Genomic DNA, 16,868 nt, shown 5'->3' on the forward strand with positions numbered 1-16,868 from the left:
CACCTCCAAAATCTCACCCAACTTTTTACTAATTTTCTTTGCTGTCTCATAAGTCTTGCAATATTCGGGCATGTTCCAAAGTTGAAATCACATCAGGATTAGAGTGTAGTCTTTTTCTTCGATCTACATTTCAAACTCCAATCTTTTCAGATGAATCATAAATTGCTTAAACAACCATAGCGATCCTCATTCCACCCTTACTACATCAGCCTCCTTTGCATAGAAAAACTGATACACATTCTCTCCATGGGCCTTAATTCTCAATCCTTCCGGTTGATTCCATATATCGTTGAAGGCAGCTTCTATGGTTCCAATGGTGAAGCTCTTATCCGCCATAATCCTTCCTGCTAGACTCCGGAGCACTTTTCCAACCCAGCTCTAATGTCATTCTCCTCCAATACTATAATATCATCTTCACTCTCACCAACATGACCTTGACTTCATTGAGGCCATCAACCTCTCTCCTCCACGTCTCCCTTTCCTTCATATCCTCATTTGTTTGCTCATATTGATTTGTTCGCACTCTTTTTTCGACTCTCACACACAAGGGAGTTAAACCCTAAAATAGTCTCTGAGATTGGCGTCATAAACTAATCGTTCTTGAGATTCCAATTGTACCAATTACGTTCCTGAGATTGACAAAAGTGCACCACGACCCATTTTCCATTAACGACGTGATAACATAGCTTGATGACGTGGGCTGTTTGTGCCATGTGTCACTTCATGGTTTGGCTACGTCTAATGGTATGATGATGTGGTGATCAGTAACACGTGACATACTGATATGGATAGTTGTGTCATGTGTCACAATGTTATTTGGTCACGTGTCCATTTGTGCCATGTCACAACAGTCGTTCACATGTCATCTATTATGTCATTACTTACTCCGGGGTGATGCACTATTATGATTAGAGAGACAATAACCTCGGAGTTCCACATGCGTTATCGGGGGGTCGCATTATATTACACCCTTGGAATGAGCCAGGAGATGTAATCAAGCAGCAAATGCCTGTCAAGTCTTAGGCTATCTTCTTTTTCTTTTTTTCCTCTTCATGATTAGTCACCAAAATGAGAATAATAATAATTGATCACATTGTGGTTCTTGGTTAAATACAGTGCTTTAAAATGTGGTAATGTGGCAAATAGTCTTTAGACAAGGAGGATAAATATAAATTATTTATTAGTTCATAATATTGAATATATTTATTTCTTATCAAATATGGATATGATGTTTACATTAAAAATTGGATGTGTATCATCCAATTATCCGAACAGTTAAATTCGATTACGAACATTTCTCCTTCTCCCCATAAAAAAAAAGGATCATAGCAAATCAATTAGTTAAACAGTTATCGCGATTTTAAAATTTTAATCGTGTTCTTATGGTGGACCAGAAATTGATTTTAGAAGGAACTTAAATGAATAAAATTTCAAGGAATAGTTTCATTAGTTTGTAAAGATGAGATGCACTAATTGATAATCGTGTGATGGAGGAAGAAACAACAAATTAAAATAAACGCAAGCAGATTTTATTATTTTAATAACAGTGATATTAATTTATTTTTCTTTTAAAAAAAGTTCATTTCAAATTTGTATAAAACTTTCCCTAGTATTTCAAATTAGTTTAAATAGAATGTGTTAATTGATATAATTAAGAAGTCTTAAAGAACAAGATCCAAAACACAAAACAACAGGCGTGCATTTCTGGAAAATACAAGAGCAATAGACGCTCTTTCTTTACATTACACATTGTTAATAGAGAAAAAAAATATTGAAGCCAAGAATGACGATCAGAAATAGAAGGCGGCGGCAATGAGAGCCGGAGTGGCAGCTCCGATTGCGGCAGAGAATGAGACATGCCTAGAGGCAGCACTTGGTGAAGAATCGTCGTTCTTGTTCTTAGTAGCATTAGAAGGGGTAGGAACGTGGTGGTTCTTGGCGTTTGGTGAAGGAGCGATACCGTCTGAATAGTCATAATCATAGTCATCGGCGGAGGAGGATGCAGATGATGATGATGATGATGATGGTGATGCACCGTATGCCACGCCAATGATGGCGAACACCACCATGGCAACAATCACCACGTGAAATGCACGTGTCATTCTTGAATTTTCTAAGTTTGTTTTTGTTTTGTACGTGAATCAGAATAACGAGTATCTGACCCGCGCAGATGGAGAATCTTTGCAATGAAATGAAAGCAGAGAAGGGAAGGGTTAAAGTAGGGTTTCAATGAAGAAGGGTTCAGTTTGAAATCATGCTATTTACAGTTAAATTAGTTGTTACATCGAAGCATCTATCAATTTTAGTTATAAGTTGTTTGTATTTTAGACAATTGAAAATTACATTGTGTATTTTAAAATTATCAATTAAATTAAACCCTTAGCTGAATTTTTTCCCCTTCCAAATTTACATTTTCGCTAAAATTAGTTCATAATATTAATATACCAACTCGGTAATAGTTTAACCCTAAACTATCATCGTGTTCTTAAATTAGTAAAGCATTAAAAATATTAAGTGGATCACTATTGCAATACTTTGCCATCAAACTTATTTTTGTCCCCCGTACATTAAGATGCTAATTAGAGATTTACTAAAAATAGAGGTATTTTTTGAGACGAAATAATGGACCAATTGATAAACTGTGTATTCTTGAAATTAAAAATAATGTGGGTGTATTCTGGGTATTTTAATTTGTGTATTATTTGTCTATGTACTCCACAAATCCTTTGTCTAATGCTGACAGTAGAGTTGAAATTTGAAAACCTTTATGAGAGTGCGGTGCTGATGTAGAGATATAGCTTGTGGGATTTGTTTCAGTTGATTTGTATTTGTGTTTGCTAAAATAGTGTTTGTATTTGTTGGATATAGCTTGTTTTAATTTTCTTTCGTTTGAACTATAATCCACATATTTGTGTTGAGCTTCTTCCTTAAAAAAAACTAAAGAGCTGAGCAACAAATATTGAACTGCTTTGGTTTCATGTATGGAAGTAAAGTTAATTTTAATTCACATTTTTGAAATTTAATGTACTTCAAAGCCACTTGTTTTAATAGTTTGAAACACCGGACAAACTTTCGAAAAAAAAAATCAAGTAAAAAAATATAAAATGAGAAAGGATATTAACAAGTTTTTTTAACTTAGGCTGTATTTATTTACAAGTATAAGATATTAAGATATAGATACAGAGATATAAAATCGTATTTGTGAGATGAGACATAGATAAAAATATTATGTCATGAGAATTGAAATACTAAATTAGTGTATTTTGTATTTTTTTTGGTAAGAAGAAGGAAGAACACAGATATTAGACAAAGATATAAACTTGTATCTTTTTTTTTTCTTTTATTATCATTATTAATTTTTTATAATTATATTTTTTATTTTTTAATTTTTCTTTTTGAATATTGTATAAAAAAAAGTAAATTGAATTTTTTTTATTATTTGTTCTATCTTATTTTTTAGTTATCACCAAATAAAATATAAAAATATTAATTTTTGTGTTATTCTTCTGTCCAATTTTCTATCCTGTCTCATTCTATAATCAAAACCAACTCCACAACCATATATACTAATTCTTTATACTATTGACCTGTTAATAATTGTTTGATATTTATAAATTTTGATGTATACTTTTATCCATCCCAAACACTTTTATGTATACTTTTGTCTATTTATTTAAAAAATATATATAATAAAAAATTAATTAGAGCTATGGAGCTGAGAACATAGTCTTCTTAATGACTGAAACCTCCACTTCAGTCTTCATTACCCTCAACCTCAACCTCAACCTCATCCTCACTGCACCTCCATTCGGTTCTTTAACTAACTAATTTGTTTATTAGATTGAACTGGTGGTTATAAGTAACACAGCCCCCAAATTGTAGATTCTTAGCCCATCTTCTCTGCATCATCACAACAACCATAATGGTGTGCTCAAGATGTCAACAATGGCAAGCTCTTCCTTCTCCATTCTTTCTTCAAGAGACAGCAGCTTTGTTTCTAGATCTGTCAACTTTATTATTTATTAGTATTTTTACTCGTAATAATATTACGAAAATATAATTTTTTTAAAATTATGGTCTACTTTGTTCTAACAGTATAGATTATGTAGTATAGATTATGTATGGCACAAAATATTTATAAAATCAAACTACTTTTGTAAAATAAAAAAAATCGTAGGTTGACAAAAATTTCTGACTAAGAAGACCAATGTAGATAAAAAATCAAATAATAAAATTTTTAGTTATTATTTTTATATGAAAAAGTCTAACTTTTCATTAATAATTAATTTTAACATTCGTTATCTAAAATTTAAAACAATTTAACGTGTATACTTTTATATTTAATTAGGTGTTAAGTCTGTTGCACAAATAGAAATAATTAATTTTTATACTTGCTATTTAAAAATAATATTTTTTCTCTCTATGTATATAAAAATAGAATTAGATATTAGCATAAAAAAAATTATACTGATAGTTATAAAATTCAAAATTAATTTTTTTAAAACAATTGAATCTTAATTCTAACTTTTAATTATAACATTAGTATTCTCTCTAAATTATATGTAATAAATATTTGAAAGAAGAAAAATAAAAATATAGATTAGAAAGATAAGCGGTGAAAATTTAAAACTAAATAGAAAACTAAAAAAAATATGTATATAATAATAATATTTTTTATTTTAATTATAATATTTTGTTAATTTTATTTTTTGTAGAACAGAAAGATGAAAAAATAGAGAATAAGAGAAAAGAGAGAAAAAGATAAATATAAAGAATGAGAGTGAGAGTGAGAGTTTTTAATTTTAAAATAAAAATTTATTTTAATTGTAAAAAAAATATCAGATGACATATTTTGATTTGTCAAATTACTAATATAAAATATAAATTATATATAGAGTAAAAATGGTACAGAGAAATAAAAAAATAGAGAGGTAGATGAGAGAATTTAGGAAACGAGTTTATTAATTTTGAAAAAAAAATATTCTCTCAATTTTAATAAGAGAGTGTCATGTGACACATTTGATTATTAAATTAGATAGTAATATATGATACATAATATAGGTATATTTCAATTTTAATTTTAATATTTTAATTTTAATTTAATTCAATTAAAGAATGTCATGTTGCATATTTTGATTGTCAAATTAGTAATTAATTATTGATACATGTGACACATTTTGGTTGTAAAATTAGTAAAGAGGAGGAAATAATTCTTTAATTTTGGAGGAAAAGATTTAATTTTAATTACAATGAAAGAGTGGCATGTGGCATATTTTGATTATAAAATTAATAAAGAGGAGAGGAGTATTTCTTAATTTTGGAGGGAAAGATTTGATTCGAATTATAATGAGAAAGTGATATGTGACACATTTTGATTGTAAAATTAGATATATATAATAGATAATAGATTTAGTCTTTAATTTTGAAATTATTTGAAAATTATCTGGTAAATTATTCATTGACAAGCTACGCTGCTCTACCCTACTTTCTAGGGTACCTTGGTGGGACGGGTCGGGTAGCGCACTTTGTCACACAAATAGCACTAACATTCACATATATATTATTTTGTGCTCATGCAAAAACATACGCTGCATGTCCAACTTTAGAGTCACCTTGCACTTATTGTCACCTTCCAAAGTTGGCCAAAATGATTCTTGCATTCCCATTACCCACATCCAATCTTCCTGCTCCACAAAGTACTCTATATATATAATCTCCATTTTTAGCCTCTACGTATGCCCTCTTGTATTGTCATGATCCATTCCTTCCCATTGCAACCAATTGTGGCATGCTATTGTTCAACGCTAGGCACTCACGTTTCTTTCGTTCCTTAAAGTCATTTCTGACCTTGAACTTCACGCGGCAATTCTTATCAATTGCTTTATTTTATATGTTTTGTTTCTCAACATTGCTGATTCTCAGCTTGTTTCCGTTCATCCTATTATATAAAACCACCACTAATCCTCTTTTTTTGCATCAGCATCCTCAACTAAAACTTTAATACTGCTAGCACAGCCTCATTCTTTGATTTTACTGCCATGAATTCCCCCTTCAAATACAGCACCACGCAACCATCTGAATTTACTAAAGTTATATTGTCACTTTAGAGAAAAAAAAGTACACCATTAATCACTCTTGGATTAAGATAGTAGAACTCACAAATAATAAATGTTACAAATTTAAAAGTGACATTCCTTTGCTACTTTGCTAACTTGTTACTTTAGAGGATTTTTTTTCCTATTTTATACCTACTCTTTTACACGGTTCTACTCCATCCTTGTTCCTCATCTTAGCTTCATGCCACTGTAATAACTAATAACATTGATAGTATATAAGACTCAGTTTATTTGTAGGACATTGAGACAAAAATACAGAAACATAAAATTGTGTTTGACAAATGAAACACATAAACAAAAATATTGTGTCGAAAGATGCTAAATTAGTATTTTGTGTCCACAAAAAGGACGTTGACACTAACAAAAGTCTTATTATGGCTACTAATAAGTAAAATAAAAGACCAAACAATCTATTCCGTTCTTTCAGAATAAAGACCACACTTCGACAACCTATAATGTAATGTCACGAATGGATGAAGCAAGCACTTTTAGATGGTATCGATCAGAGCCGATGAAGCCTTTTTTCCTGATTTTGGTCACTTAATCCCACTAGCTGAAATTCTGTGCCTTTAAAGAAAATCAAAGCGAAGTTCAATAAATTGGAGCACAATTTATTTTTTATTATTTTTGTTAATTTTTTATAATTTATTTTAATTTATTATTAAATAAAATATAAAAATACTAATTTTCTTATCATTATTTTTTGTGTCTTATTTTTAATATTTTATTTTAATTATGTTTTGAAAACTACATACAATCTAAAAAATTTTTTTTCAAAACATTAATTACACATGTACCATTTATTTTTTTTTTCAACTATTTAACCTTTTGTTGCATCCAACACTCAAACTAAGCCCTAACATCCACTCCCTCACCCATTGTACATCTTTCCAATTTAAGGACACCTACCAAAATGGATATTACAAAAATAAATGGTTTATTGTTTTATCACCTTTTTCACAAAGAACACATGTCACATCATCTCAAAATTACACTAACAACTCAGTTCAGTTCTTGACAAATATGCTTCATTAGTCTCTGACATTTTGACATTGTACTCTCCATTTGAATTATATGTTCACGCGAATGCAAAGTCGAGCATGCACAAGCTCCACTCTGGCTCTTACTAGCGCCGTCATGTTTCAAACTCTAACCCCTTTTAATATTAAACTCAGACATTTGCAGATTTAAAGGTGTTGACTTTGAAGGTGCGAATAAATTCTTAGAGATTGGATTGCATAAAAATACAAAGTTAAAATGAGGAGAATAAAGGAATGAGAGACTAAGAGTAGCATTCAAAATGACAGAAAATTAAAATGGTTGTAACCCTCTTTATATCTCCGTAAGGTTTATTTAGTCAAACAAAAAGTATGGGAAAATAATGTCATGTATGAACAATGTGAATAATAATTTAAAATTAGAAGATGAATTATAATTAAAATTCAGATTTTTTAATTAATTATCTAATTTTTAAATTTTGAATTTTAAAAAATTAGGATTTACAGTTAAATCCATTCTCATTTTAGACTGTTACTCCTAATATCATCGTTTTCTCCGAGTCTTCTTGGTATCCCCTCTCACCGCGGTAACCTCACTTGATCCGTTGAAATGACGGCCCCCCGTTCCAAAGTTCCGACACCGTCATTTTTGTTGGGCCGCCGTGGGGAGCTCTCAACCACCGGGGAGACTTCGGAGAGGAATCAAACGAGAAAACATAAGATGAGAAGACACCACATCCAACTCAAAACCTTAAGGTGTCAAGTTAATGGGTCTCTCATCTTATAAACTCCTCACTCTTCCATGCTTTCTTTGATGTGGGACTAACTTCAACACTCCTCACACTTGCAACACTAACAATCTCCCCCTCAAGTGTGAGCCTCACATCAAGCATCAACTCCCCCTCTTTCTAGCTCCTCCACCACCACGAGTATTCGTCCATCACACCGCCGCAAAACACCGCGGGACACGCCGCCCGGACCACCTTTGCCGGGAAGACTTTCGATGCTTCACCTTGAATACTCCTTAAACCAGACCGATTAAACCATCGGCTCTGATACCACTTGTTGGGCCAACCGTGGGGAGCTCTCGACAACCGGGGAGAATTCGGGGAGGAATCAAGTGAGAGAACATAAGATAAGAAGACACCACATCCAACTCAAAACCTTAAGGTGTCAAGTTAATGGGTCTCTCATCTTATAAACCCCTCACTCTTCCATGCTTTCTTTGATGTGGGACTAACTTCAACATTCCTCACACTTGCAACACTAACAATCTCCCCCTCAAGTGTGAGCCTCCACATCAAGCACCAACTCCCCCTCTTTCTAGCTCCTCCACCACCACGAGTATTCGTCCATCACACCGCCGCAAAACACCGCGGGACACGCCGCCCGGACCACCTTTGCCGGGAAGACTTTCGATGCTTCACCTTGAATACTCCTTAAACCAGACCGATTAAACCATCGGCTCTGATACCACTTGTTGGGGCCAACCGATGGAGAGCTCTCTACAAACGGGGAGACTTCGGGGAGGAATCAAGTGAGAGATTATAAGATGAGAAGACACCACATCCAACTCAAAACCTTAAGGCGTCAAGTTAATGGGTCTCTCATCTTATAAACTCCTCACTCTTCCATGCTTTCTTTGATGTGGGACTAACTTCAACACTCCTCACACTTGCAACACTAACAATCTCCCCCTCAAGTGTGAGCCTCCACATCAAGCACCAACTCCCCCTCTTTCTAGCTCCTCCACCACCACGAGTATTCGTCCATCACACCGCCGCAAAACACCTGCGGGACACGCCGCCCGGACCACCTTTGCCGGGAAGACTTTCGATGCTTCACCTTGAATACTCCTTAAACCAGACCGATTAAACCATCGGCTCTGATACCACTTGTTGGGGCCAACCGATGGAGAGCTCTCTACAAACGGGGAGACTTCGGGGAGGAATCAAGTGAGAGATTATAAGATGAGAAGACACCACATCCAACTCAAAACCTTAAGGTGTCAAGTTAATGGGTCTCTCATCTTATAAACCCCTCACTCTTCCATGCTTTCTTTGATGTGGGACTAACTTCAACATTCCTCACACTTGCAACACTAACAATCTCCCCCTCAAGTGTGAGCCTCCACATCAAGCACCAACTCCCCCTCTTTCTAGCTCCTCCACCACCACGAGTATTCGTCCATCACACCGCCGCAAAACACCGCGGGACACGCCGCCCGGACCACCTTTGCCGGGAAGACTTTCGATGCTTCACCTTGAATACTCCTTAAACCAGACCGATTAAACCATCGGCTCTGATACCACTTGTTGGGCCGCCGTGGGGAGCTCTCAACCACCGGGGAGACTTCGGAGAGGAATCAAACGAGAAAACATAAGATGAGAAGACACCACATCCAACTCAAAACCTTAAGGTGTCAAGTTAATGGGTCTCTCATCTTATAAACTCCTCACTCTTCCATGCTTTCTTTGATGTGGGACTAACTTCAACACTCCTCACACTTGCAACACTAACAATTTTCTCCAACCGCCATCGTTGCGGTCCACCACCGCACACATCTCCGCCATGTAATACCCTACCACACAAAACTTTGTGGTGTGGTATTACGGCATCTAAAATAAAATATATACATATATATTTTCAGAAAGAATATAATAAGTAGGAGCCTTGAAAAACAGGTGAAACAAAAATCACGAAAATAAAAGCACAACGCTTAGGAAACGGGATTACTTGCTTGCGAAGAAACCTAATGATCATAGGCATAAATAAACAAAAAGTGAGAATAGAGAGTCAATGATACAGAATGACTAGCTCCTAACTCAGCCTACGAAACCAAGGCTGGTCAGAGAATATTTACATACATATATATACATATCCCAAAAACCCAAAATACATAGATGAAACCCTAACTCTCCTTAAACCTCTAAGAGGAACAAAATAAACAAGTTATTCGGAGAGTAAGCTAAGTATATATACATATAAATTATACAGCAAAAAGGAACCCAGAAGCCGCTCCACTTCAGAAGTCCAGACGCCTATCGAGGAGCCTCTCGACCTGCATCTGAAAAACAACAACACAGTATGGGGTGAGAACCAGAGGTTCTCAGCATAGTAAAAGTGCCATGCATATAATATATAAGGTCTTGGGAATGCTAGAGGCAATCCTAGAATGCCGACACTCAGATTATAAAGCTTAAATTACTAAACAGAAACCATAAAAGGGGTAGGTGTCTAGGCAATTCTAAACTCAGCTTAAACTTAACCTTAACACTAAACTTGTCCACCATTCTTCCGTTTCTCCATCTCTGGTGAGTTTGCAAAAACAGACAAACAGACAATTGTAAGCACAGGTTGGAGACAAATAGTGCAAGTAGCAAATATAGCAATTAACATAATATATTCAGTTAGGCATTACCAAGTAATGCATAGCAAATAAACAAACAAAATGCACCTGATATATACCTATCCTATGGCTGATGAGGCTCATCTGTCGGTTATCAAGCCAACTCGACAAGTCTGAAACCCTTGGACTGTCCCCCGTTGTGCATCCCCATGAGTCTATGCATAGCTTTTTCTCATTTCATTCATAATTCATACATTCATATATAACTTTACTCAATGGGGGATAACCATTCCCAGGAATTTATACATGTCCGGTCACCCTTACGACGTAGGGTCAACAGAGTATCGAGTCTCAACCTGGAATACGTGGTGGCAAACCACGGTTCTTTACCCAGAAAAACTCGTATCTCAGATAACATTAAATTTGTAAGCCACATGATGTTCATAACCATTCATATTCATTACATAATCATTTATCGTAGCCATGGCATCATATATCCCTCATGCATACACATTCTTCTCATACAACTCTTCTCTTTTAACCTTTACTTCATCCCCAAGTTACCTCTATTTCCTAGCTTCAACTTACTACTAGAGTTACTACTATAATTTGGGACTAAAAGAGTGAAAATAAAGGTTTAGAAGTTTGAAATTTGACTTAAAAACACAAAATCTATTTTTGCTAAAATAGGGGCCACGCGTACGCGTGGGCGTGCGAAAAGGCTTACTCGCGTACGCGTGAATCCCAGCTCGAAAGGGTTGGTCGCGTTGCGAGCGGCCGGACGCGTACGCAAATTCCCGGTCATGCGTACGCGTGAGCCACACGTATGCATGGGCATGAAAAGTCTTTACTGGCGTACGCGTGAATCCCAACCTGAAAGGGTTGGTCGCGTCGCGAGCAGCAAGACACATACGCAAATACCGGTCACGCGTACGCGTGGGCCACGCATATGCGTGAATGTACATTTTTCCAAAAAATTTGCTAAGTTTGAAAAAGCTCCAGAATTTTCAATTTCAATCCCAAACTTCCAACGTGCATAACTTTTCCGTTTTAACTCATTTTCCTTCCGTTCTTTGAACGGCGTAAACTTCACGGACCCAATTTTCATATAAAATAAGTTTGAAACCATTTGGGAGTCCGAAAACCAAGTTATGGCTCGCCGAAATTTGGCCAAAAACTAATTTTTCACAAAACCTCAATTTTCATTAAACAAAACCAAATTCCCACTACTTATACACATATCCAGCACAAACACACTTCATAACATTCCAATACAACATCACTAACCACTCATCATATCACAAACCATCATACTTCCATTTTTACCCCATTTACACCTTAAACTTCTTACTTCCATCAACAAAATCACCAACATGTTATATATATATATATATATATATATATATATATATATATATATATATATATATATATATATATCACCAATTCATCGACAATATCAAAATACCAAAGAGGCATTATATCCCCATCATAACCATAATCACCAACACATGCATGATTAACTTCCATCATCAATCAATATCATAATTACTAGACATCCAATACACATAATCATTCCAACTTATCCTATGATCCTCTAGCCTAAGTTTTCACACGACATTATATATTAAATACGCAAAACCTAAACCATATCTTGGCCGATTTCCACGTATTTCTAAGACACCACCAAGGCACTCAAAAGGTCTAAAGTCACCCAAATAAAAGCACTCAACCTCCACCAAGCTCCAAAGCTTACGATTCAAGCTCCAACATATACATATACACACCTAATACATATATACAACACATATACACCCAAATTCAATACCCAAAATAATAATTCAAGAGTTTAACTAGGGTTGAGGATTCTTACCATACCCACGGACCAAACGGACTAAGTCCAACAAATTCCGCAAGCTAAATTGAACCTATAGCATCAAAGCCAACAAATTCTCAACATGTATGCTCAAGGTTTTCGAAAATCAAAGGGGTAGAGCAAATGGAGTGAGAATGAAGCTTACCTATGAAATTGTTCCGGTAGATTCGTAGAGCTCGACGCGGTGGTCGCGTGGCTGCAAACGGTGCGGTGATCGGAACTCGGTTGGAAGAGATACGGTGGTTTGTATGTGGGGTTAGGGCTTGGAAGCTCTTCCTTTCCTCCTCTTGGCTATTTCAGCATTGTGCTGAGTGAAGAAGAAGAGTGTCTTCTTCTCTTAGTGAATGGGCTGACTTGTTGGGATTGGGCCCATTTTGGGCCCGGTTCAACCGGTTCGGCCTGTTCGGCCAAATCTTGGGCCAAATTCTTTGAAATTAGTGTCAAAATTCTCGTTTTAAAGAGCTCTATCCTATTTTAATATAATATTCATATTTCTAATTTTCTTTATTAAAAATTTAATTTTTTGACTAATTATTCGCTAATTTTAACGGGGTTTACACGCCACCTCAAATTGTCCCCCTTATCCTCCGTATCACTGTGATCTCCGGTCCCCCTCTTCCCAGCGCGTCTCCTCCGGCGCTGTTGCAACCCCCGATAGACCGTGCATGTAAAGACCTAATTTTCAGTATATCTAGATCATACTAAAAATTGAGCGCTACCAATTTGTCCTCATAGTTATTATCTATTATTTATTATATGAGCTTGATTCGTCATTAGAACATTGTTAATTTGTAGGGTAATTTTTTTAAAAATATTTGAATTAATAAACAGAATCATTCATAGTCAATTCAGAAAGAATAGCAGACAAAACGGTTATAAACAACCGTACTTATATACATCTCAATCAGTTAATAATATTTAATTATCCAGCCTTTATTAGAGTATAGATTATAGATCTGAGTTAAAACATCCCTAGATATAGCTAGATGATAACTATATAGATATATACATATACATACAATATTTCAGACCCTGACATGTTCAAGAAGTCCCTAAGCTAGTGCCTAGGCTAGCCTAGACTCTATACTCACCTAATCCCTCTAAACTACTAAAGCGAGAAAAAGTGTGATCTAGGTCTTCAAAATTCGAGTCAAGTCAAATATCATCAAAAGGTTGAACATCTTCTCCTACTCCTTTGCATGATCATACGTCGTTGTAGAGCATCTCTCTAGTACTTCATTGAGTGGCCACATAACAGCAACATCGTGCGAAGGACTTAGGCTAAAGTTCGTAGATAAACGGGGTCTAGATGTCGGCTGGTCTCACGGTATATACGTATAAACAGAAAATGAATATCGCTCTAGACTTAAAAGACTACCCAAAGCAGAATCCTTTTATAGAACGATCATCAATGAACTATGGAAGGATACTCTTGCTTCCATCTGGAGGGGGAAGGGAGAGAGAAGGGGTAAGAACTGGGAAGTTTTTAGTAGGAATGGAGTTATTAGTTAAGTTCATTAATTCTGTGTTGTTTAGCAGACAAATAGCAAAATACATAGAAGCAGTAAACAGAAAAAATAGATAACTAGAGAAAATAGAAAGCAGAACACAAACAGAAGAATACTAGAAAATAAAACACAGACACAGAGAATAGAATACAAACAAAGAAAGCATACATTCATACAACAATCATAACAGAGGAAATTCACAACCAAGTATGATGCATGTTTGTCCTATGTAGACCATGAGTTCACGTGTCGGTTTACACCTTGTAGCCCGACATTACTTAGGAACTAGTCCTAGATATGGTTGTGAAGAGAAAGAAGAGAAGATCATTTTGATCGGACTGGAATTTGATTTGACTTTTAATTCAGAAGAAATCAAGCTTTGAAGATTAAGTATTCATGAAGTTTTCTCTCTTTTCTCTCTCTTCAATTTCGGCCAAGGAAGCATCAAATGACCAGCTGAAGTTGAGGGGAGAGCTATGATTGGTTGGCTTGGGAGGTGGTTAAAATAATATTAAAATATCTCAGGTGTATAATTACTAAAACTAGATGTATCGGAACACACGTAAAAAAAGTATCCGGAAATTTTTTCTGAGCTACTAGCATAAATGACACTAGTAACATATTTAATATGAGAATATAAGATATATGATGAGGCATTAGCATTGCTAAAGTCATCAGAGAGTGCTAGTATTAAATTGCACCAGAAGACTGTGAACCCAGTTAAACTGATCTTCTGACTTTAACTAAAACATATCAAATAATATTATAATATTACTCAAGCATCTCTAATATTATTATAATAATATTATTATATTACTATTTCTATTCTCTCATAAATCGAGTCCGACTCGTCAAACTGAGACTAATTACGGAAACCAGAATCAAAACTCTTAACCAATATAGCTCAAAACTAGGTTCTTCGTGATTGTGTCGTCAAACTTATCTCAAAAGAGGTTCTTGCTTAGTGATAACATAATGATATTGAATATCAAGATGCTTGATAATATAGCAGAGGTTCTTCTTTTACTAATCTTCTGGAAAATCCGTTTTGCCAAAAACTAGGTCGATACATTCTACCCTCCTTAAAGAAAAATTTGCCCTTAAAATTTCAGCCATGTGCAAGAATCCATCTTCAAGCGATCTATTTCCTTCTAGACATCCTGACGAAGAGATCAGTCCATTCCGTACAGCATCCAAATCTCACATAGCCTTAGCAATAGAGATCATAACAGTTATGAAGATAGCTGTGTCTCACATCGATTCGTCATTCAGAGCTCGATTAAACTATGCCTATTAGCAGTCATTGAGGTCTTATCCGCACCAAACAATCAACATTAAGGTGATCAGTCTTAATATCTCAAGTTAAGCACGAACATTTCCAAAATAAACGCTCATAGAAATTCATGCCAAATGTATCTTAAAGATACCCTAATAACATGAGACACACAAGCAGAGTATGCAGTAAAGCATAGTCAGTCTACTCCCCAAGATCTGCTGGAAACGAACTACTCTGATTCCAAATTGTAACGACCCAATTTTCAGTATGTCTAGATCATACCAGAAACTGAGCGCTACCAATTTGTCTTCCTAGTTATTATCTATTATTTTTCATATGAACCTGATCCGTCATTAGAACGTTGTTAATTTGCGGGGTAATTTTTTTTTAAAAATGTTTGGATTAATAAACAGAATCATTCATAGTCAATTCACAAAGAATAGCAGATAAAACAGTTATAAACAACTATACTTATATACATCTCAAGCAGTTAACAACATTTAGTTATCCAACCTTTATTAGAGTATGGATTATAAACCTGAGTTAAAACATCCCTAGATATATCTAGATGATAACTATATAGATATATACATATACATACAATATCTCAGGCCCTGACATGTTCAAGAAGTTCCTAAGCTGGTGCCTAGGCTAGCCTAGACTCTATACTCACCTAATCCCTCTAAACTACTAAAGCGAGAAAAAGTGTGATCTAGGTCTTCAAAACTCGAGTCAAGTCAAATATCATCAAAAGGTGGAACATCTTCTCATACTCCTCTGCACGATCATACGTTGTCGTAGAGCATATCTCTAGTACTTCATTGAGTGGCCACATAACAGCAACATCGTGCAGAGGACTTATGCTAAAATTCGTAGATAAACGGGGTGTAGATATCGGCTGGTCTCACGATATATACGTATAAACAGAAAATGAATCTCGCTCTAGACTCAGAAGAGTATCCAGAGCAGAATCTTTTTGCAGAATGATCATTAATGGACTATGGAAGGATACTCTTGCTTCCATCTGGAGAGAAAAGGGAGAGAGAAGGAGTAAGAACTGGGGAGTTCTTAGTAGGACCGGAGTTATTAGTTAAGTTCATTAATTCTGTGTTGATTAGCAGACAAATAGCAAAATACATAGAAGCAGTAAACAGAAGAAATAGATAATTAGAGAAAATAGAGAAAACAGAAAGCAGAACACAAACAGAAGAATACTAGAAAATAAAACACAGACATAGAGAATAGAATACAAACAAAGAAAGCATACATTCATACAACAATCATAACAGAAAAAATGCACAACCAAATATGATGCATGTCTGTCCTATGCAGACCATGAGCTCACGTGTCGGTTTACACCCTACAACCCGACATTACTTAGGAACTAGTCCTACATATGGTTGTGAAGAGAAAGAAGAGATGATCATTTTAATCGGACTGGAATTTTGATTTGAGTTTTAGTTCAGAAGAAATCAAGTTTTGAAGATTAAGTGTTCATGAAGTTTTCTCTCTTTTCTCTCTCTTCAATTTCGGCCAAGGAAGCATCAAATAACCAGCTGAAGTGTCTTGGGGGTGAGGGGAGAGCTGTGATTCGTTGGCTTGGGAGGTAGTTAAAATAATATTAAAATATCTCAAGTGTATAATTACTAAAACTAGATGTATCGAAATACACATAAAAACGTATCCAAAAATTCTTTTCTGAACTACTAACATAAATTACAATAGTAACATATTTAATATGAGAA

The sequence above is a fragment of the Arachis hypogaea genome, chromosome 18, assembly GCF_003086295.3.
Source record: "Arachis hypogaea cultivar Tifrunner chromosome 18, arahy.Tifrunner.gnm2.J5K5, whole genome shotgun sequence".
Classification (NCBI taxonomy): domain Eukaryota; kingdom Viridiplantae; phylum Streptophyta; class Magnoliopsida; order Fabales; family Fabaceae; genus Arachis; species Arachis hypogaea.